Genomic DNA, 22628 nt, shown 5'->3' with positions numbered 1-22628 from the left:
TTCCTTAGCTCATGAACATTATATTGTTGAGATTTAGGAGAGCTTCACACCGATGGTTGGTTCTGCCGCGGAGTGTGTTTGTGCAGGATGGAGTCGTGCAGTAAATTTTGTGGTGGAAGTCCTTTGGACACTGGCCTGTTGCAGTTCTGACATTTGCAGCGGTCTTACCCCAGCTGAATCAATAAAAGCCAGCACTGTCACAATGGTGCACTCCTGACCCCCACCCACTCACACACCCACTCACACACATCCATGTGCACGTTCACGCACACACACAAACACACACACAAACATACGCTTAGTCATACAGGAAGGCATTGCCACACAGACACACACTCACACATACAAGACACCAGACCCTTCCCAAACACGTACATTCCTCACACCCGAATGAGATCCAGGGCTTTTTCCTCGGCTCCGTGCCCTTTTGGACAAGGAGTCTTGTTCTGTGAGTCCAGCCGTGCACTTCTCTTATACACTTTATGTTTCTGCAGAGAGGTGCTGACATCATGTCAGCCCTGCTGATGGATGTTTGGCTGTTTGACTGTTACATGGACCAAAAACCTGATTTTACTAACACCATCTAAATAAACCAGAGGTTACCAGTCTGTGTCTTTAAAGTTTCCCATCTCCTTTAATATCACATTGATAATTCTGTATCTAAGACATCTGATGGAAATGATCCCTGCTGGGTACATCAGTTGATTTAAGACGTTGTTTCACTTGTTGTATCACGTCGCCCATGGTTACTAATTGCTCTCAGTGACAGCAGCCAATAGTCATCAGTCAGACTCTAAGAGACAGGAGGCTGTAAAACTAAAGTCACCACAGGGTCAAATGTCAAACATCCTGCACTGAAACTGACAATGATGTAAAGATAGATGCAAAACAAAAGAGACACACACGTAGAAACACTAATAGTCCCATTTATATTCACACTGTGATGCATACAACTTGAAATGCCCATGTAAATACCTCCTCTCGTTCAGTCTCTTACTCTAACAGTATACCTTTCCTTCAGTCTCAGAGCAGAGGTAAATGATTAAAACAACACACACTAATCTGCCTGTTTTGAAAAGTGATACCGGTGTGTTTCGCTCTCTGCTCTCTCCTTCCAGTCCTCAGGTCACGCTGAGTGTTCAGGCCGACTCTGTAATCTGGCTGAAAGCAGGCCACATGGCTCTCTATCTCGTGAGGAGATCCCTCTGTGTGGCTGCTCATTCTTTTCAGCCGGCATCTAAGCCTCTCAGGAATGCTGAACTCTCCAGACTCGGACTGAGTGTGCAAAGTGTGCATGTGTGTGGAGTTATATTGTAGATTTTCCCATTATATTGAAGACTGTGACTGAAGCAGCACAGTAATATCAGCCTGTCTCTGCATTCTTCTTCTGCACAGAAACTGGTGGCTATATGAGAATATAACAGACCTACTGTACACAGCTTTTTCTTAGCAAGAAAACAACATTGTTGTTCAGACTGTTGGACCCTCAGAGTCTTACAGAATTATGTTTCTGAGTCACACGTGATAATCTCTCAAATGGGTCCAATTGAACTCATTAACCTTGAGGTCTGGTGAAGTGGGTCAGTTCTTGCACCACAAAAAGTTTGCAGACTTTCCCCTGTAGTCAGTCTAAATGGATCTGAATGTGGAAGAGGGTAATGATGGAGCAAAATGTCCCTTGATATTGCATACTTGTATACAACCTTTCTTATGCAGTTGCCCTCTCTTTCTGTTGATCAACATGTTGCTCTTTGTGACAAACGCACAGATAATCATCACCTATCTCTGGAGTTCCCTTCAGCTCCACGGAGCATTTCACTAATTGTTTTGATTTTTCTGGTCCTGTTGCAGTCACAGCAGACATCTGATTCCAGCAAAAAAAGGCTCCAAAAACCTACTTTACACTGCCACAGACAGGCAAAGCAAGTGACCAGCTGAGAACATTTAGCACAGTTTCTCTAAAGAGTTGGTTGAGACCAAAGCAGAACTGAGAGCAGAGTGTTGTTTGACACACTTTAAGCAGGTGCTGTTTCTTAGTAAATTTTAACTTTATAAGGTGATAATGTGTCAGTGCTGTCTTTACAGCTTCTCCTGCTGCTCCTAAGAGGCCAAATCAGTTAAAGCAGGGGTGTAGATTCACAAGAAATGTGACGTTAACAACAGGCCTAATTGAATTTCCACAACATCTACATCAGTGTTACTGAATGCAGGTCTCGTAGATTCGCAGCGGCCTCCCTCTCCTGGTTATTTTCTCCTCTGTGCTGTTTAAATAAGGACCAGTTCAGATTGAGTGGCAGGACAGGGCGGAGGTCTTCACACTGGCACCTTGGGTATTTTATACAGGAGAACATGGCCCCTCACATTATACCTCCCCTCCATCCCTCCTTCCTCCTCCTCCTGAGGGTCTGCGTGCTCTCTCGCTTTGAAACCTCAGCGTCTCATCAATAGCCTTTTTGAGCAGGGCTGTTTGGCCATAAACATTGGTTTTGAAAAAAAAAAAAAAAAAAAGAGGGTGAAAGCCTGTTGATGGTGGCTGCGTTCCAAAAAGCAGTGGAAGTGTGAGCGGAAGAAAAGGGAATGAAGGGTGGAATGAAAGCACGGGAGATGGAGGAGAGTGATGGAAGGAGGGAGGAAACAGAGGCAAGGGGTGTGTGTGTGTGTGTGTGTGTGTGTGTGTGTGTGTGTGTGTGTGTGTGAAAAGGCTGTACAGTAGTTTGTGGTCTCCTAAGGTGAGTCCAGCAGCAGCACATGGTGAGAGGTTGGACCGGGTGCTCCCTCCCTAACCCACTGACACAATGGGGCTCTGTGTGGCAGACCTGAGGAATGCTGAGAGATGGCAGGACTGTGGAGAAGAGAAGGGAAGAGGGGGTATGGGGGGAGAGAGAAGAGGGAAGGATTGTGTATGGGTAAGGGATAGGGAAGGAGAGAAAGAAACATGACAATGAAGAACATTTTGACCTGACGTGGCTTCATGGTGTTGGCCGCTACCATTAACCTTTCAACCTTTTTTTCTTTTAATCTTCTCACTGTTGTTTTGTGTTTATTTTTAGGTGTGTGAATTAACTTTTTTTTCATACTGGCACGCCTCGAATGGCTCCAAATGGAGTTGTAATATGAACTAGAGGAATAAGAGGAGAGATGGAGGGAGGCAGAAGAGGAAGGTGAAATATAAGTTTACCTCCTCCTGTCAGGCACTTTCTGGTCAAAAACATATTTTTACTTGAAGCAAAACACAGATTTTCAAACATGAGTATTTTTCCAGTTATAGGCGTCTTGCTTTTGTCATGTGAAAATATATTAAATCTTAAAACTGCCGATTTATCAACAGAAACATTTTTCATTCAGCATTTATTCCAGCAGGGGATTACAGTGATCAGCAAGTCCAAGTAAAACTCTGCAGCCACCATTTTTAAAAATAGACCTACAGACGTGTTGGTGTTATGTTTAAACACACTTGGTTGATAAAGCTGCTTCGCTCGTATGAATATGCAAATAGTCAACCTGTTCTGCCTCTGTTTTCTTATCTGAAGGTTTTTATTTGCACCATATGTTAAAAACAGAGCTGTGCTGTTATGACTTGAATTAGAATGATTTGGTTTAGGTTAATGCAGGAAGCATATTCAGGCAGACATGAAGCCTGAGGTCTAAAGTAAAGAGAAATATGATAGAGAGGGACAGAAAGTGGTAGACGGCGTGGAATGAGATCTTGGGAGGATAAGAAGGGGAGGACTAGAAGGGAAGAGGGGGTGAAGAGAGAAGGGAGGAAAAGGAAAGTTAGGGATGGAGTGGTGAGAGTATGGGCATGTTACCTGCTGTGAGACATCTAGGAAAAGAGATTTGAAAAGAAAAGAAGGGCAAAGATTTGCAAGAGGTGACAGTACAGGATGAGATCAGAAAGATAAAGGAATAAATGGCAGATGTTGTAAGGACAGAAACAAGATGTGGGAGGAAACTTTTCTGTGTGATATTTGGGGTGAAATCAAAGAGGGAGGAGCTGGATTAGCTCAGGAGTAAAGGTGATTAAGGGAGAAAAACACTGGGACTGAGGTGTGATACTAGTCATGGTTAAAGTAAGGATGAAGGAGAAGGAGAGAGGTCAGGTAAGTGATGGTGGAGAGGGAGAGAGGAGAGAGAGGTGATGGCAGATTTGTTTACAGACTCCCCCACACTGAGCAGGCTCCAGGGGTCTAAAAGGAGACTGGGACTCTGCAGTTGGCTGACCTGCTGAGGGCAGTTTAAAAGTGTTTTTTAATGCCTCAGATTGGGGAATATTTTGACTGAACAGCCCATCCTGGATGTGGGGTCTTTAGTGAAAATAACTCCCAGCAGAAAGTTAAGGAGGGCTGTCTAATTCGAGGGAGAGGTTGAGAGATATTGTAGCTACATATTATTCAGGCAGACATGAGTATTCACATCACTGTTGTCTATAAAGTTTCTTAAAGAGATACGGTCACACTGATCAGCCTCTCATTAAAGTATACAGTCTACACTGACCTGGTTATGACACTCATTCAGTTCTCTGCTCTTTGTTTTCATAAATTAACGGCCTTATCTCGACTGCGTGATTGAATTTATAGTCCAGATGACATTTGACAACAGCTGAGATTAGAGATTTCAGTCTGCTGAGATTCAGCCACATGTTCACCAGACTACACTGCTGCACTGCTGCGAGAGCTGTACAGTTCTTCTTTTGTGCTAAGTGGACTGATGGTTTCATTTAATGATCAAATGCACAATAATTCGGGGAGGGCAAATGCATCACTGAAATGAAAGTATGAGTGGATTTAATTTCAGGCTTTGGTGTTGGTCACATTTTTGTCATATAAAGCTTCTTCTCTGAAAGGCAGACAACCAGGACTGTATCACAACCAGCATGTTTTAAATCATGTATTTGAATGTAGACCCATCATGTTGGATGTGATGTGGTAGAAGCTGTATCACTCTTGCACCATATTTATTATATATATTTATTTATGTTTCTTCTTGGAAAAACTCTTGATCAGCTAATTTAAAACAGTTGTTCTCAGCGTGAGAGATGACGCTCAGCTCCATTAGTCTGTTCATCTTTAAGCCTGTTGCAGCTCATCGTTTTGGTTTAATGTTAACGTTAACAATTAACGGTGTGATCCAGTCTTAAAGCTGTCACCGTTACCTACGTAAAACCGTAAACAGTCAGGACAAGCCGACTGATCGAGACCAGGTATCTCTCTCAAGAGATGACGGACCAGAAGCAGAGCTGTAAGGTAACAGATGATGTGTTACGGTTAAAAAACCAGAGTTCTTTCTACCTCCTCGTGGTTTTAAATCCTTTAAGGCTAGGTTTAACGTTTTAAAGGTGTTTACAAAGAAAGTTATGTTTATATTTAGTGATTACACACTGTGCATCCTTAAGGCCTCTCAAACATGTTGAGTGCATTTCTATCCTCATAAAAAATTCAAGTCAAATTTTGGAGATTTTAGGTTCTCCAAACAGAACAAGAAGATTTCCTCTGTAGAGTGTTTTCTGATCCACTGCCACTTTAGTCAGGATCTCACCCTCTGGCATCCAAGGCTGTTACGAAGCAGTTTAGTTACGTTTAGGCACCAAAAAACGTTTTGGATCAGGGTTAGATCCTCAGGATTGAAAGAGACCAACGTTAATTGTTGGTAGGAAAAAACAGCGTCTCTTGTGTCAGATGTTTATTTGACTCTTTTGTTTCCAACGTATAAGAGTCAGAATTCCTGTGGACGCTGAGACACTTTTTATATCCATCTTTATTTCTGCTATTTTTTCCCCACTAACCTGCCTTTGTGTGAACATTGCTACACTACCCATGGTAACCTGAACACACTCATAAAAACACTGCTCCATAGCATTACTAGTGGAGAAAGACTCCCCATGGTTCCTTTAATGTGAACATACAGCATCTCTTTCTCTCTGCTTCCCTTCCTGACTTCCTGAGTGTTCTCTCCACATACAGATTTAGTCTGTATTGCTGTCAGGGTTTGCTGCCACCAAAAAAGCCACCTTAATAGATCTCTGTAGGTATCTGTAATCCAGTCCCGCTCCAGCTGAGGGGAGAATACTTTAGGCCATGATCCGGGCAGCAGAGGAAGGCAGGAAGCAGGTCACTGGGCCAGCGGAGAGGGCTACCTGCACGGGTGGACAAAAGAGCAGTGTTCTGAACGAGCCACAGTTAATACGCCGTACATATGGTGGTGATAACTCTTAAATAGATAAAAAGAAAACCAAACATACCCTGGCATATTTGTCTTGTGGTCAGAGTTATTCACGACGTGTGTCCATGAATATGAATCTTTTACACAGAGAGGTGAGTGTGAGGGCTGGAAATAGTGAAACATAGTGTTATATTTTGGTGTACAGAAGGGAATGAGAGAGAGTGCAGTTCATAGCTGAGGAGAGGCTGTGTGCATCGTGCTGAACTCTGTGAACATGCATTTACAAAGGACCAATATTCAACGTACAGTACAGAGTGACACTACACAGTCTCAGATTAACAGGCCCCCTTGTGGAAGAAATGCACATCAACTTTGTCAGCAAAAGAGCAGCAATCCTCTAAGCTGATTAGAGTGCACCATTAAACAAAATGAATTAAACATTCTTGCCAAACAACTCAGTGGTATCTGGAATGGTGGTGCTGGCATTATCTTCTGTTTTTAATGGGCTTATTCCAGAATAATGGACTTACTCACACAAAGGGGGATTTGAGTGTTGATGGAGAGATCTGCTGCTTTTTACTTCTTTCTTTTTCCTTTGATAAACTGAGGCAGTGTTTCTGATGTACATCCCAGTGCTATAAGAGCAAGAGTAGAAGTTAATAAAACTGTGCATCATTCCTTATTATTGCACCTTAAATTTTTTTATCAACCCACCCACATCTGCTCAGCACCTTACAGTGCAGGTACAGTGTGTTTCCCAGCTCCAGCGTGGACCCCCCTCAGCGGATTGGGTCGGTAGATCAGCGTGCTTTAATCTGCGACTGGCAGAGGTCCAGTAAATAACTCCAGAAATGAGATGAATGGCTGCTCTGTTCACCTGAGGTGAGTCAGGTGGGGCCTTTTCCAGTAACTCACAAGAAAACGGGTACAAGAGATCAGAGAGAAGAGCAGCCGGTGATTAGAGGAAGAGGAGGCCGAGTTTTAGCCGAAGTTAAAAGTCTGGAAAGTTGGTATTTGACCTGTAAAAGGCAGCGAAAATGAACCACAGCAGATATGGAGCGGTCTGATTGTTGCTGTTTGACTCTGTTAGAAAAACTGTGCAGCTGTCCTGGTAACGTCTTTTAAGAGATCAACACAGGAGTCTGAATATATCTGAAAGATTTTATCACTCTAAGTGTCTACGCTCATCTCTCTGTTGAGCAGGAAAAAACTTTATTGTCATTATGAAACGGATGACTGATTGAAACACTTGGCTGATTATCTCTCAGCTTTTGGTCGACTGTTCCAGCAGCTACCAAAGTGGTGACTCAGCAGCCAGGTGTCTGGTTGAGCGGTTTACTTTTCCAGGGACTGCAGAACAAATAAGTGGTTTACCTTTTTAGCTAGCCTCCTCGCTGTGTGGCCAGATGACCACCTGATTTCAGACTAATTAAATATTCTGTCTGACTAATGAATCATGATATCTGGTGTTTACAGTGTGGTCAATTCAGATGTGATCATTTGAGCTCTCTTTCTAATAAATATGTGCGATTCTCGATCTCAGAGAGGGGCATGCCAGCGCTATTTGGTTTCATGTGGGTCATTTTCATGTGTCCTCAGAGGGAGGAGGGGGAGGAGGGGGTAAGGGGTAGGTATGTTTGACTGGAGGGATGACATACATATCCTCCCCTGTGTTTTGGTTCCAAACAGTCAGAGAAAGGAAAGGAGCTGGTGAAGTCTGTTAGGGTGCCAGTGGTGATGACTCTACCCCCCACTCTGGAAACTTTACCCAGTTGCAGGTTTATTGTGGGAGCAGAGAGTCAAAGTCCCTCTCTGGCAGCTCTGTTTTCTTTGAGCGAGCCAAGAATTTTAAAAACTCCCTGTGTTTATGATGTTTCCACAGGTAAACTCAGCTCCAGAGCACAAGTATTTTCTGACACTGCACAAACTCCGATGGCTGGGATGCCCTTGATGCTGTGTTTGCTTCTCCAAACAGATGAGTTCAGTACAGCAAATGTTTGACGAGAGCCTCACTTCCCAGCCAGGGAAATAAACCATCCTTGGCTGCAGTCATAATACTGCTTTCTCTTGCATAAATGTACGATTTTTTATGAGATACGACCCATTTATTTTACTTGACATTTGAAGTAACAGGGGGTACACTGACGGTAATGTTGTCAAAGGCCTATGGAGAAGCTGCTGAAAGTGTGAAACCAAGAATACTCCACTTACAGAAGACTCCATTCACTGTTTTCTAAATCCTTAGTCACTGCTACAACTGCTATAATAGAGGCAGATATACCACTCACATTTCCTCAGATTAGAAACATCCCTGATTTCTAGTCTGTGACTGTTGGTGTCCATGTTTGGATGGCCCTCTGTTACAGCTGGACTCTTCTTAACATTACCTTTACCTGTCCCTCATGAGAATGTACTTAGCTAATGATATGCTAAGTCTTCAAGTTAGCTGGACATGCTAATGTTTGCAGCTTCCATTAGAGATGCTAAACTCTGATTGGACAAACTCTGCTCAGGGGAGGGGTTTAAAAAAAAAGACAATTCAATTACAAATTGTCTTTACCCACTTTTTCTTTGATTCGTCCTGTAGTCTACTCTTGTCTCTGTTCCTGCTCTACTTTTCTCTCATGGACAGTCTCGGTCAAACATTTTAATTAAACGAGCAATGTGACTGCCAAACATCACGAAAATACAGCAATTAGTTCTGTGGTCTGCTCAGCATGAAAACAGCATTATTTCTCTGATTGAACCCTCAGACTGGCAGAGGGTTGTTTTACCATTTAGACACTTTGTCTGTCCTCTGTCCCACTGACCTCTTCATGTCTGAATAAGTACCGTCTGCTGTCTAGATTGTGGGGTTTCATAATGACACTTATGAAGGTCATACATAAAAGGTCTGAGAGGGTTTGTACTTAACAGGAAGCTGTGGTCACATGTCATTGTTACTGCGACGTCGCAGCTTCACATTTAAAGAACAGTCTAACTTCATACAGATTTCACAGAGAAACCCTGACTTGCGTTTTTGAATGTTAAATCTTCGTACTCAGCGTATACCCTCCCATGCCTTGGCTAAATGGGTTCAGCTTATCCAGTGTTTCATATACATCCTTCGTTATGAAAACAATTTTTCAACCTCGTTCACATTCTCCAGCCGCTCCCTACAGAGAGCCCTCTATACGTCCTGCCTGTGGTATCCTTTGGTCGTCGAGGTGGAACTATGCAGTGCCCAGGTTGGTAAAAGTCTGGATTGTGAAGTGTTCACCTCGTACAGACAGTGAAAGCTTTTCAAGCAGCAGAGAACAGGCTTGTGTCAATACTGGGCAAGACAAGGTCCTGATTTATCCAAGAGTCTGACGCACTAGAATTAGCTGAATTACCCGTTTCCAGGCCTATCTGAAATGCCTGCTTTTCCAAGAAGGACTTACAGTGAAACGTAAGAGGAGGTGCAAAAAATTCCCTAGGTGTAATGTGTGAACAGGACTGGCAGAGGAGGGAGGGTTACAGCTCAGAGCTCAGGTATAATAAATAGTAAGGGTCTATGCTTCTCACGGGGCTCCCTTTATAATAACTGCATCATTAATCAGTCCAAAGTATGTGGAGCAATGACTCTCTGTTTTTATTTTCCAGCACTGAGCTGAGTAGCTTTGAAAGGCTCCCAGAGGAAATGGGGAAGCAGAGATCTCTGCCTGTGCAGAATCCTGTAGAGAGTGACTCTTTGTGCTGTCACCACCGCACAACAATACAACATTCATCCACAAGTCCCTGAACACATTTACAGAAATGATTAAACCAGTTTACTTGTTTGATTCCAAGAACTCTTGGCTCATCAGTTTAATTATCAGCCTGCCAGAGAATAACCCCACATTGGCTGTATTTTGAAGCACAGAAAGATTTATGAAAAATTCAATTAGAAATAAGTGCCAGGAATCTCTGAGTTTGCTCCTCAAACTATTGTCTGATTGGAGGCCAGTGTTTTGTGGCCCATCTGTAGATTGTTTGAGAGTGGCATGGACACGATCAAGTTTCCTGGCAGCCAGCGAATATTCATTCCACGTGCAAACTCTCACACAGTAGCAACTGGCTCTTTTCTCCAGCAGTATACATACAGTACTGTGTAACATAATATTAACATTAAGATAAATTCAGATTATTCTCCTGCTCGTCTGTTTCAGTTTTACACCGGTCCACGTCTGAAGCTCTTCTTTTATCCCGTTCCTTTACTGTTCCTCTGTTGGTTGCAGTGGAATGACTCCCAAGACGACGATAGAGTTTGATCAAACTTGTCATAAAGTTTTGTTTGACTGTTTAAGACGAGACTAATGAAGCATCAAGGCTTTTTACTCACTTTTTTCCCTTTACTGTACATCTGATCTCTCAAAGAAAAATGAAGCGAGATGTTAAACAACACATCGGCCACTCATGCTGTCACAACAACCACAGTCTGTTAGTTTTAAAGCAACACAGTGTAACCTCTGCCGAACAACAGCGTCCTCTGCAGCTGAGAGTGGGGCTCCGAGTTGAAGCGATTCAACAGTTTTCATGTACAGAAAACAAAACCTATCAATCACTTGACCAGAGCTTTGACTGGTCGGTGTTTAATCCTCATGATCCTCAGTATCTGGAGAAGGAAGTGCTGCCGCTGTAACAAACACATCAAACTCTGTGTAGAGCTCTTGATAATTTCAAAGCTTCCTCACTGAATGTTGGAGATGAACGCTGGTTTTTAATAACTTTTTAACTGACTGACAGTTCAGCATTACTCTTGAACTTGCTGGGCCTGGTTCTGGCAGTTAAATTCGCTCACGTTTCTCGTGAGGGATCGTATCTTTGCTCACGTAGTGCAATAACAGACGTTCAGGAGGAGTGGGACTGAAAGAGGCTCCATTCTCTTTGTTACAAGTTAATACACCATTGAAAGAGTTATTTTAAGGTGAAATAGCTGCATAATGTTGCTTTAATTTGTTTAGATTTAATGTTAGCGTCACAACTTGTTGCCTCAACATTATGGAGAGAGCTCACGTGCTCGAGGAAACGTTGCTTTCATTTGTAGATCTGCACATTTGTCACCAGCTGGACTTGTTTCCTTTGAACCCTGAGAGACTGAGAAATGAGTTGTGTCTGTTTGGTTCAGTTTGTTGCTGCATAGTCTGTGATTAGAAGCATTTGTGAGGTCTTACAGTATAATATGTTTTGTTTAGGGTAAACTTTCACCCATTCCAGTTCAACACCTACAGCATCTTGGACCAATTTCCAAAAATTAATCAGGCGTCCTCAGAGAGGAATATGGACACGCTCTGAGGCAGCAGCAGAAGCTCAGACAAAACAAAACTCTTGTTTCTCTTTGGAGCAAAAATAAAAGACATGGAGCTTGAGAGAGGAAACAAATTCTCCTTTATCTGCTGCCTCTGTCGCATAAACTGAGCACGATCTCCGTGTTGATTTTGGATGAACAGCAGAAAAAGTTCTTACCCAGGAAACCAGACATTTCCCATAATTCAGAAAGAGGGGCACAGCCTACAGGGAGCAAATCTAATCATCTCTCCTACCCAGTATTACAATATCAGTCAGTCCACAGATCCCCACTTTATATTCCTTGTAATGCAAACAGCAGAATGTAGGACTCCTCTAAGTACTTTCACAGCATTGTGTTTATTTTTATTACAGTTGCCATGCTAGCAGCAGGGCTCGGCTGTCGCTCCATCACTGTGGGCCAAACTGAAATATCTCACCAGTGATTGGATGGACCGTCACAGATGTTCACACATTCATGATCCCCAGAGGATGCAACTTATTGACTTTGGTGATCCACTTTGATTACGGTTACGGTCATATTTGTGACTTCCCAAATATGTAAATTATGTTTTTAGAAAATATGATCCAGTCACAATTATATTTAAATAAACACCATTTCCCTCACAAGCATCACTTTATGCTTTTTTGGTTCGGGTTAGGATGATGATGCATGCAATGACTTGACCAGGCTGTACCTTCAAAGCATAGTTAGGTTATACAGAGATATTATTTTTAGGAGACAGGGTCAGTTTAACAGTGCTAACATCGTCATCTACAGAACATTACATTCTTACGATCCCAGTGCCATTTAAAAGCCAAGTCATCAAGCTTTTCATAGAGGCTTCAGAACTAAATGCTACACAACAGTTACTGCACTAACAAGTTCATTAATGGTGTAAAAATGTTTCTTGAAAGACTTTATCCAAAGTGAAAAGTGTAGAACAGGGTCAGAAATCAGGAGGTTTTCCTGCTTCACTTTATGGTGCATCAGCAAATCTCTTACTCTGGGAAAACTCTTGGAGCAGCTCGATAAAATCCTGAGGACTCAAAGTAAACTCGACCCAGTATAAATTTCTCTTGCCTTCTTTTGAGGGGCTTGGGAGAATAAAGCACAATAAACAGAAGCCCCCCTCTAAAGGTCCACAACAAAAGCAAATAGCCCCCGCCTGGCTATGGCTTTATTAGCGGTCAGCTGGTTCCCATTAGAGAGGCTTTGTGAATTGCTATCTCCTCTCAAGAATCCCAAACAAACTGACCCTCGGCTCTGTTTGTCTCCCTCTAACCTCGCTCCACATCCGTCGTGCTTCTCCAAGCAATATCCCCGGATACCGCTGGCCCCCCCACAAACGGGTCGCCGTTAGTGACCTCTCTGACCACTGATGTGGTTACAAAGCTGCTAAGGTGTAGATGGTGTTGAATGATTTGTTGGACTTCTGTTTTTTTTTCAGTCTTTTGGCTTGAAAGCAATGGCATCTGAGACTCTTGGACATTTTTCATACAAACAACATTTGTCCTCAAATCCACATTTTTAAAGGATAAGAACGACAATGTTCTATATTTTGTTATTGTCGATAATTCATGAAAGACCAAAAAACGCTGAGTTGATCTGTTAACCAGTGCTGCCTGATATAGCTCGTTTTCTCTCTAGGTTTCCATTGTTTCCCAAATATTAGACCCACACCGCTGCACATGTTTCTTCATTATGATTAACATGGGCTCTGTAGTTCATCCTTGATCCTGCTGGTGTAGATACCTGCTGGTGCACCAAATGTGTAGAGAATAGTGCTAAACAAAAGCACTACTGACTGCAGTTTGAGTAATGTTTAAGTACCCAGCTCTTTTAGGAAACTATTTTGCCTTTTTCATAAATAAAGCTATATATCTTAGAGCTGTTTTTAAGGATTTATCCTCACTCTGATCAAATGGTCCTTCGAGTGGGTAGGGAGTCAGATCGTACTGAGACACTAACATGTTGATTGGTGTCTTTGACATTTGTTGTTGACTGATTCCTTAAAGTAAAGGATGATTCACATTAAACCAAAAATAAACTAAATAAACTTTGGTTATGGTACGGCTCCTACTCCATTAACACACGTGTTTTCTGCTTCACTACTTAAAGGTTTTGTGATTGTGTGAGTTTCTCTTTAGGTTTAATCCCTGAAACAGTGTGACTGACAGAGAGCAGAGCTGTGTAAAGTCATGTGGGAGTTTTTTTTGTAAAGAATGTGCTGAAGTTGACATATGGAAGATGAAAACAGAGACTCTTTCCTTTTCTTCATCAAATGAAGTTGGTCAGGCCTGGAGGACTGAGCATCCTTTGTTGAGCCCCGGCTCTTGGGTCTTACTCATGCTCTCAGACGGCCCCATCTGGATCAAAGCTCCACCAGCCCTGCCCTGTACTTCTTACTTCCTGTGATCAAAAATAAAAAAGAAAAAGAAAGAAAGACGGAGATAAATGCAAATCTTTATACATTTATTAAACAGAAAGAAAGAGGAAGAAAAGATGTTTCGGGAAAGTGGTGATTGTAATGGTGGTGAGATTTGGGGGCATGCAGTGGTGGTGGTCATGGGGGGACTCAAAGACCAAAATCAACATGAAGACCAACCAACAAAGCTACCATTCATGTTCCTTTCCCAGTAATCGAAAACGTTTCCCCTCTGACGCTGAAAACAGAGCAGGGGGCAAATCTGCAAAGACAACAGACAGAGGGAGGATCTGCTCGCAGTGAGCCACATCCACAGAGGAACCAGGACTCTGCACCACACAGTCCAGAACCAGGACGAAATGAAAAACCCCATCTGAGTCCTCAGTGGGCAGGGGGGATCATATGGCCTTGGAGGCCAGGAGGACCTGTTATGAATCCTGGACCGGTCAGACTGCTCCTCACAATGCTGTTGGACATAATCCTTTATTTGAGGCAACCCCCACAATGAGATGTGTTATATTTCTCTAATGTTGTCAAAGCACGAACCCTCTTTGTTTTATGAGTGAGTTTTCAGAGTGTGTTGAACTTGGAACCAGCTTTGCTTCTGAAAAGATATGAAGCCGTAGATGAAGGGACGATCAAAAGGGTGAAGCAGCTTTAGGTGGCCCCCGAGCTTCCGATTGCCCCATATTGTGTTTTGGAAAAAAAACCTTATTTTGTTTGGGGGTCTGAGTCTTCTGAGGGCACTAGCCTGAGTCGGGACATCCTGTTTCCTGAGGGGAAGATGTTTCTCTCTCTCTCTGTCCTGGGGCGCTGGAGAAACTTGAAGGCCACAACTGTTGATGTTTTTATTAAAAAGTGTGTGTGTTATAATTGGATGTGGGATCAAAGTACCCGACACAGAGGAACTAATTAGGTTAATATATCTCCGAGTTGCTGTCAGCGTGTTAAATCCTGGGCTTATAAAGACGATAAGTCATTTAAACTGTTTTTCCTTCATATGATGCTGTAGATGTAAACAGTAAAGAGAAATCCTTCTAAAAGTAATTGACCTGAAAATATTATTTCAATACAGATTATCACTTTAATTATTTTTTTTTAACTGCAAAGAATCACTTCAGTTAAAGGATAATTCAGCTTTTCTACTACTTTGTCTCCATTACAAAGTTTTGATCACAGTTTCTGGTTCAGAGGTTTAAATAACGTGGTCAGATCCGGTCAGCTTGTCTACATCCTGTTTGATTATCACACAGTTTTCTCAGATCCAGCAGTGAGCCAGCAAAGTGTTATTACTGCTCCTGAAATGCATCATCGCAGAGGAAAGATGTTTCTCTCCCCGCTGCACCCACTCATCTTCATTTTCTCCTCCCAGAAATTATTGGCAAACCTGGAAGTTTGTTAAAATCTTTTACAATCTTCTCTTGCTTCTCCTGTTTTTTAGTAAAGTCACAGCATTGCACGATCTCACCAGTGAACTTAGTCAATATAACAGTACTATTACTGATAGAAATAGCAACCAGAGCTACACATAGAGGAGCTGTAACAAGACTCTGCCAGACTGTGTTATCTTTACAGAAAGGATGATAAAGTACGGCAGTTACAACCCAGACTCACAAACAATTGTTCTGCTGCAAAGATGTGACTCTCTGAACCAATTTAGCCTCAGTGATATAAAGTCTATTTCAGCTTCTCCAAACAGTGACTGCTGTGTCTTTCTCCTCTGAACAGGTAGTTTCAGTGCAGAGTATGGAGACATGTCTCCTCGGGCATCCTTTCCCTTCACTTTTGGACTCTAAAGAGCAGGTTAGGGGGAAAGGAATGTGGTAATTTGAGTTAATGGAGGTGGGGAGAGCTGCTGGGTTGGGTCCCAGGAATTACCTGAGGAATGACAGAACATAGTTGTACGCTGCTTCACTGAGAGAGGTTATTGTGGAGATCCTCACAGCGGATAAGAGCAAGAGTCCAGCTTTTATTGTTTGCTCTCTGCATGTCTGTAATATTCTGTATCAAAGAATGACATAAGCATCTCTCCTGCTGATGGCTCATATTATTTAATGAAGAATGTTTAATTTCATGGCCTGGCACTGCTCATTTAGATGACTGTCTGCTTGATGTGTTTCAGTGTGTGTGTGTGTGTGTGTGTGTGTGTGTGTGTGTTACCAAAGAGAGCTGAAGATCTCTCTGTGACAGACGTGATTACCTTGTCAGTCGTCACCTCCCTCCTGCAGCAGCCTCATCAGCCCCTGTCCTCGCGTGCCGACACCTGGCATGACCCTCGGCTCGCTCGCTGCCCCGCCCAATGTCTGGGGAATTATGGGTTGCCATGGAAACAGATGGGTACCTGTGTCAGCTGCTCATGACACACTGGGTGAAGAACAGGAGGTATTTTCACCTGGATGTACAGTGAAAAAGCAGCTACTCATCAGTGAGATCATTACTTTTATTTAAGGATACTCACTGATAAGACCTCTTTCATTATTTGTCTGTAGCTGTAGGCGAGTTTGATGATGACTCTGTAAACGTGTTGAGGTCGGTGGTTTGGTGAAGTCAGGGCAGTCGCAGTAAAACAGAGAGAGATGGTTGGATATGAAAAACCAGAAATAGAAGAGAGAGACTCGTCAGGGGGAGCGGAGCCCTGATCTCTCATTCATGGGCAGTTGGACGTGAACACTGGGCACTCTGTGTCTGTGGAGGTGATGTCTACTGAGAGATGCTATCTTTACCTCGTTGATACAATGGCCTCATAGACACCAGACAGTGAGCCAAAGCCACAGATCTCCATCCTCTGCTCTAACTACTGCCAGGAAGAGTGCGCCACCTACAGGTGATGACAGAGAGTGAGAATGCGCTTCTCAACCTGGGGATCGGGGGTTAAAAAGGGGTCCCACAAAGACATTTTTGTTTTAAAGGATAATGTTGTCATATATTTTGTTACTGTCTAAGAAGCCAATAATAAGACGAAAATCACAGATGTGTCTAAATGTTTATTTTTAGATACTTTCCAAGCCACAAATATGTGCTTTCATTTTTGAATAGACTCAGTACTTTCCAGAAAAAAAACACCTTTAGCAAATGTTGCTCTATCAGGAGTAAATGCATTTATCTGGAACTATTTTAGCTGCGTATTAATACGTGAGTGGTGCTCTGGTCTTTACAGTAGCTGGAAGTAAGACTGTAAAACAGAGAGGAAAAAAACATCATTGATAATTCTGTTATTCTTATAAAAATGAAAACACACGAGTGAAGAAGGACACAGAGACACACTGTCATCCTTTTGTAGTTTTATGGACCGTTTTAGTGCCATTTAGCGTAACACCATCTCTTTTTTGGAAAGAAAAGAGCGTCACTGTGGCAGCTCTTAGTAGGTTTGAATGCAGGGCTGCTAGAGCTATTTCCTTTCTGGCATCGCTTAGCTTCTCGTCTCTCTCTCTTCTCATGACGAGACGTTCTGGCAGGCAGCAGGGAAGATGAGAAGAGAGACGGGAGCAGAGTGGAACATTTTGCTTTTTGCTAAATGAACAGATGCCAGGTGTCACAAAAGATATAAGAAGGCAAACACATCCACAATACATTGTAAGTAACTCCCTCAGTCACTCGCCAAATTCCATGTTTTGAGCAGTTTGTCAGGAGGAAGGAAACCCCATCAGTGAAGGAATTTCTTGCCCACTCTCTTCACCTCCTCTTTTCCACTTGTGCCTCCTCCCTCTCACCTAGATTTTTTTTCTCTCACTCTTTACATTCCACTCTTCTCTTCTCTATCCCTCCTCTGGACCAATCCTTTCTCATCGACCTATCAACTCCTCCCACCACGACCGTCGTCTTTCAGGGCAGACGTCAGGTTTCAGCTGATGCTGAGTGAGTCCATAATCATTTTAAAGAAGTGTAGAGTGTGTGTTTCAGGAAGAAAAGATTTTGTAAAACTGTGCAGACATTGGCTTCTGTAGTTTTTATTGATTGATATAAAGCAAAAGCCTACATATAAGGCTCTTTATAGCAAAAAAAAAGTTTTATGACATCCTCATACTCTTCTCAGGGTTGAGTTTGTGGTCAGTTGAGTCACTGTAGATGATAATATTTTACTGATAATTACAGTCCTGTAAAGACTTTGCTAGAGAAACCACAACCCACAAACACTATGCAACTCTGTTATCCCTTTTTTACACTTCCACAAATCATAAGTTCTGCTCCAAGTATCAAAGTATCTGCCTCAAAGCATCCCTGAGTCAGAGCAGTGGTCACTGCAGCAGTGAAAGTAAAAAGGAAAATGAAACCACCTGTTATTTAATCTGCGCTGCCAGCTGAGCGGCTGGCAGACAGCTGACCTGCTTCCGACGCTGGGCCAGACGTCTGTGAGCAATTTGCATTCTTTTCACTGAGTGTTTGACAAATTTCAGCCACCTTGTTAATATCATAAATGAAAATACATTAGCCTCAAGAACTGTTGACCAGTAAGAGTGAGGCTAGAGAGGCTCTGCACTTTGACTAGAAGTTACAAAAGAGAACTCTGTTTACTGTTAATGAAATATTTGAGTCTTTTTCAGGCATGGGACTGTTGTTGTTTCCTCTGAATTTGAGTTGGCGTTACTGTATACTTTTGTGTTTGCGTACAGTCAAAAGATAATCTTGGTTTCTGGAAAATAAAAAGAGGTGGGAATTGTCCTGAGTGGGAGAAACTGGGCCACTAATATAGCTCCAATTTGTCTTTGAAAAGTGCAATGTGCAGTGAAGGGACACACCCCGACTAAATGAGCCCTGACAGGCTCTCAGAGACGCCAGAGCCAAAGCAGGGTACGGGGAGGAAGAAAAAAAGTCAGGAGGGGAAATGGAAAACAAACCCTGAGAAAAGATTTCACCCAGAGCAGAGCAGAGCATTCTGCACATCGAGTGTGCTGTCTTTGATTTTCAAAGTCAGGTGTTAATGTGAGTTTACTTTGGAAGTAGTTTGGGTCTAATAGGTGGAAGTGTTTTTTCTGTTTTATCGAGGAAAATGCAGAAAATGTGGCCTACTTAGTTGCTCCTGATCATGCGTGTTTTGAATACCTCATCATACAGGAGGCTCACATGATCAGCAGATGTAGCTATCAGATGACGGTTGTGCTGTATTTTGGAAAATCTCACTAAGAGTTGATAGCTTCACCATCTGCAGCAGCAGCCATTAGGCAACGCCACACATTTCACCGCTTCTGCTATAAATATGCTCCAACTATCGGTTTTATTATTTATTTCAAGCCCTGATTTATCAGCCTTTTGCTGTATAAATGAACATCTTTGAACCACCAGCATCTTTAATAACTTTCTGTCTTCTCTGGGTTCGGACCAGACTTTACAGGTCACTTTCCCAGACACAAACAGTTGGTAGCTGAACCCGCGGCCAGGTTAGGGGATTACTGTCTAACTCCATCCTTCAAAAGGCACCTCTCCTCCTCCTCCTCCCCTCCTCCTCAATCCCCTGACCTGCATTTCCATCTCTGTGTCTGGTGTCTCTCTGTCCCCGAGCCTGGTTCTGTCTGTCTGTCTGTCTGTCTCTCAGCTGTGTGTGAAGTTTTGCCAGGTTATTGGATTTACAAGTCTGTGAATGTCACTCTGCCATGCGTTTACTGCAGCTGCCCACTGGCACACCCTGTAGTGTCCGCTGTGTGAGTGCCACGTTTCTCAGCCGTTTCTTATTGAGTGCCCCCACGCTTTCTCAGCTCCCTGTGTAATTATCAGACAAAGTAGGAGGGCGGTTCTGGCGTCCTGCAGCCACACACCCCTTAAATCTGAGAAAACTGGCCTCAGGTCACTCAGGTCATTTGGTCACTCTCCCTTTCTTTTTGCCTCTCTCTCTCTTCCAGCTGTGGAGATTTTATTTTCACTCCTCCCCACCTTATCTCCCTCATACATGTTCCTCAGTTTGAATCTGTCTCACCTCGCCGTCACCCACCGTCTTCAGCGTTTGTAAGCTGCTGCATTCCTCTGTCAGTTTGACATGAAAACCTGAGGGGAGAAAAATACTGACTCAACTTGGAAATGATGGACAGTGACAACACACAGGAAGCCAGAGAAGAATTTAAATCCTGTGCAGATTATAAATCAGGCAACACTGATACCGGATTACACCACTGGCCAGTCTTTGATTCTGCAGACATAAATATCTTTCTAGCTCTTTGATAAATGGCTTGAATTACAAAGTAAATTTGTAGTAGAATTCATTATCCCTGGATGATTTTAAATGTGTTATAATCACTGATATTTGGTCTGGTATGTAAGGTTAAGGCTGACATTATTCTATATATATCCTCTATATATTATGCTTTTGTTCTTCCATGAAAAGACCAAACACAACAATGTGCTGCTCTGTCTCTCAGTGCGCTGCTGCTCTGTCTACTGCACTCGACACAAATCTTTAGAAAACACAACACAAAAATGTAGTTCAACTTTTTTTTAACATACTAAGTAAAACAGCAGGACATTGTAGTTTTTAGCTAATGTCGCCTAAACAAGAGTGAGGGAACTATTTTCACAGATGAATACAAATCCACTAATATTTATGTATTTATATTATTTACACTGGATTGACTGAAAATAAACTACAGTTCTTGAGTATTTTATGGTACTGGTATCACATTTCTGTTTGTGACCTGAAAAACTTTTGGCTTAACGTCAATAACTCATTCTAAGATCACCTTTAATTACTGTCATCAAAACACATCACTGCCAAGAGGACTGGTGGTCTGTGCCAGCATCGACGCTGCTTTTCACTGTGTTTGCCACAGGGTTGGTTATTTCAGGAAACCTGGCCACTTCATGGTGCAAATCAATTAGAGCTGTTTTTTACAGCGTAAATGGGGTGAAAACTTCTTTTGCCAGTCACTTGCTGTTTCTTTGTGCTATGGATATACTCTGTAAGGTGAATGTGCTGTAGTAGGTATTGTAGGAGTCTCTTTTTGTCCTCAGTACTACAGACACTGATTTCTTCGATATTACACAGTAGAATCAAATTAGCACACTAATAAAGAACACTGCTGTGTTTCAACAGAGTGGGTAGTAGACTAAACCATTTAACTTCTACCAGCTGAAAAAAGCACAGACTGCTGTCCTCCTGGGGATGGAGCAGAACTGCAGCCAGCCTGCAGGAAAAAGCCTGTTTCCCTGTAATAAGTGAATCTGATTTTGAAGAGAAAATCATCAGTCATATTTATTTGAACTTGCATGCATGTATCCTCACTCATCACATACATTCCACGCTGCCTTTTAGCAGTAAAAGTGTTAAGATTAATGTTTCTGCCTGTCTCTTTTCATCAGAGCTGTATATTAAGCTCAGTACCTTGTTTTGCTTTCTGTCTCTACCGTGCCCCAACGTGCCAAGGAAGAATGCTGTCTCTTTTAACTCCTCAGTGTGTTTAACCATTTAGATGTGTAATTACACTCCTCCTGTGCAGGATGTCGTAGCTGGGGGCCAAATTTACCACAATTTTCTTGAAAGAGAAATGCCACATCCTTTGATATGTTAAGAGGCTGAGAAAGTCAGAGATAGTTGCAGAAAGTTACGGCCAAGTACACTGTCATGTACTGTATGGTATACTGTAGATTTGATATAACAGTCATGACAGCAGCTTTTGTTTTGGTGTCAGCTGATCATTCTGTTACTATAGCAACCACTACTGGCACAGTTCCATGGCAGTTAGAGCTTAACTGACATTGTTACATCCGCCATTTTGTCCGATCTGTACCAAGGAAATAATGACAGATAATGAATAACAGTATATGTACTCTCATAGTTACAGAATGAACTTATTCTGAGTCCAGTTTACTGCTAACCAAGCAAACTATTAGCTCTGCGCTGCACCAGCGAGGCTAATGCTACATTGCCTTAAACTGAAATTACAAGCAGCCAGGTGGGAAACATTGTTCACCTGGAGGCAGTGGAAACAAACAGTGAACACAATAATGACATATTATCGCCTTTTAAGTTCATGTAGTGAAATTTGTTAGCAAACAGCTTCTTATTAGCACTTTAAACATATGGAGCAGCTGTCATGATCGTCCCCTGTGAGACTCTTATTTCCTGTTTTATCTTGAAATCACTTTCCTTGTGTGTCTCTTGTGGTTTTGCTTCCTGTGTTTGTGTTTTTCCCGCCTGTTTTCTGTATCACCTGTGTCTCATTAGTTAATCATCCCTTCTGTGTATATAGCATTGCACCACTATCAGTTATGTTTACATCACTGATTACTACATTTCCAGTTTCCTTTTCTTACCTTACCTTCCCTGTGTTGTGGACTTTTTTTATTTGTATGTTTGTGTGGTTTTGGACTTCTGCCTGTTCCCAGAGGATCTGTTGACCAGTCCACCATTGCCTTCCTCACCAGCCAGTAAGCCATGAGTACTTCTATTACATCTACATTTGGGATCTGTGTCTCACCCATTACGGCAACTTTACCATTTCATAGCTCTGTTTTGGTCTGTCTAGTAATCTATCTATCTGTCATAGTCTGTTGTTTGGTGTCTGGTGTACAGTTGATCTTTATGCCTTTCCTCTGAAAACAACTGTCCAAGAGTATCACTGGTGAGAGGGAACTGAGCTGCTAGATGCTAAAACACTCTGTAAAGAAAAGAGAAACAGCAGAGAGAAACTGTTAAAATGCTGACTGTAGCTGTATTTGAAAATGCATTCAAGCAGATTTGAGATAGATGCTCATACCACAGCAGCCTCCATTGTACTTGCCTATATTGTATTTATTAGACAAGCCCATGTGTTTTGTCGTCTCTCCTCT

At 42.4% G+C, this 22628-nt stretch overlaps 1 long non-coding RNA gene across 1 annotated transcript in view; it reads left to right on the top strand.

The window, feature by feature from the left end:
* LOC108884856 (uncharacterized) overlaps nt 1-8226 on the top strand; it is a 41993-nt gene extending 33767 nt beyond the window's left edge. The window contains exon 4 of the long non-coding RNA XR_001961135.2: nt 8042-8226. This is a non-coding gene — a long non-coding RNA (uncharacterized LOC108884856). The remainder of the gene's footprint in view (nt 1-8041) is intronic.
* The last annotated feature ends 14402 nt before the right edge of the window (nt 8227-22628 follow it).

The sequence above is a fragment of the Lates calcarifer genome, linkage group LG12 (genome assembly GCF_001640805.2).
Source record: "Lates calcarifer isolate ASB-BC8 linkage group LG12, TLL_Latcal_v3, whole genome shotgun sequence".
Classification (NCBI taxonomy): Eukaryota; Metazoa; Chordata; class Actinopteri; family Centropomidae; genus Lates; species Lates calcarifer.
Note: the sequence above shows the minus strand (reverse complement) of the source record. Positions and strands in the feature narration are given on the sequence as shown.